Source organism: Pediculus humanus, genomic scaffold, assembly GCF_000006295.1.
Source record: "Pediculus humanus corporis 1103172107383 genomic scaffold, whole genome shotgun sequence".
Taxonomy (NCBI): Eukaryota; Metazoa; Arthropoda; class Insecta; order Psocodea; family Pediculidae; genus Pediculus; species Pediculus humanus.
The window spans coordinates 253,294-254,362 of record NW_002987010.1 but is presented as its reverse complement, the minus strand read 5'-3'; positions in this window follow the sequence as shown (position 1 = coordinate 254,362).

The window sequence follows — 1,069 nt, the reverse complement described above, 5'->3', positions numbered from 1 at the left end:
TTTCGATTTGAATATTAATCGTGGGAGAAACGGGGGAAGAAGGGGGGCGAGAGGATGGGGGGACGGTGGGTGAAACAAACCGACAAACGAGTATCGAGTTTTTAGTTTAATATCAATTATTTAAAGAAAGAAATGTTAATTAGCGGTCATATATATAATTGCGACATAAAACCAGTAGTAGCAATTAATAATATTAAAGTTACGGCTTAATTTATTGATTAATTAAACTCATTTAAAAAAAAAAAAATTTTTCATTAATTTAATTAAAACATTCTGCTGTTATTTTCCATTTGTAAATAATAATGATAATAATAAAATTAAATTTAAATTCGAAATAAAAATTTAAAAAAAAAAAAAACCGCGAAACGGAAGAGAAAAATTTTTGTATTTAATTTATTGATAGGCGTTTTAAAAAAAATGCCATCGAATTAATTTTTTCTCAAATATTCAAGTTCCAGATAAAACAAAACAAAATGATAATAATAATATTTTTTTTCAAGTTGGCATTCCTGAAAAATATTTTTAAAAAAAAAGAAGAAAAAATTTCTCTCGAATCGAAAATAAATTTTTTTATTTCTTAATTATTAATTTTTTTTAACTCCAAGACATATTTGGTAAAATATAATGTCGATCGAGATAATAATAAATTTTATTTTTTAAAAAAAAATCAATCGATAATTTCGGATCGATAATAATTTCCTTTCGAATATGGCGAATAAAAAATAAAAAATGAATTAACCGTTAAAATATATGGCGACTAATTTCAAACGAGAGTAAAAAAAAAATTTATATGTTTAAACTTTCACCACCATCACCATCGCCACGTGGATTTATATCTTGGTAGGGGGAGTGTAGGGAAGATGGGGAGGGAGGGGTAGGAAAAAGAAAAATTTTAATTAATGAGAATAAAAAAAAAGTAACACTAAAAATGGAATGAAATAAATTTTACGATATGAAATGGGTGACCGAAGAAAACATTCCACCACCTGAAACCTATTTTATCTTAAATTATTATTTTTTTTAAATTTAACCTCCCATCCCATTCCCTCCCCTCCCCGCACTCTCCTTA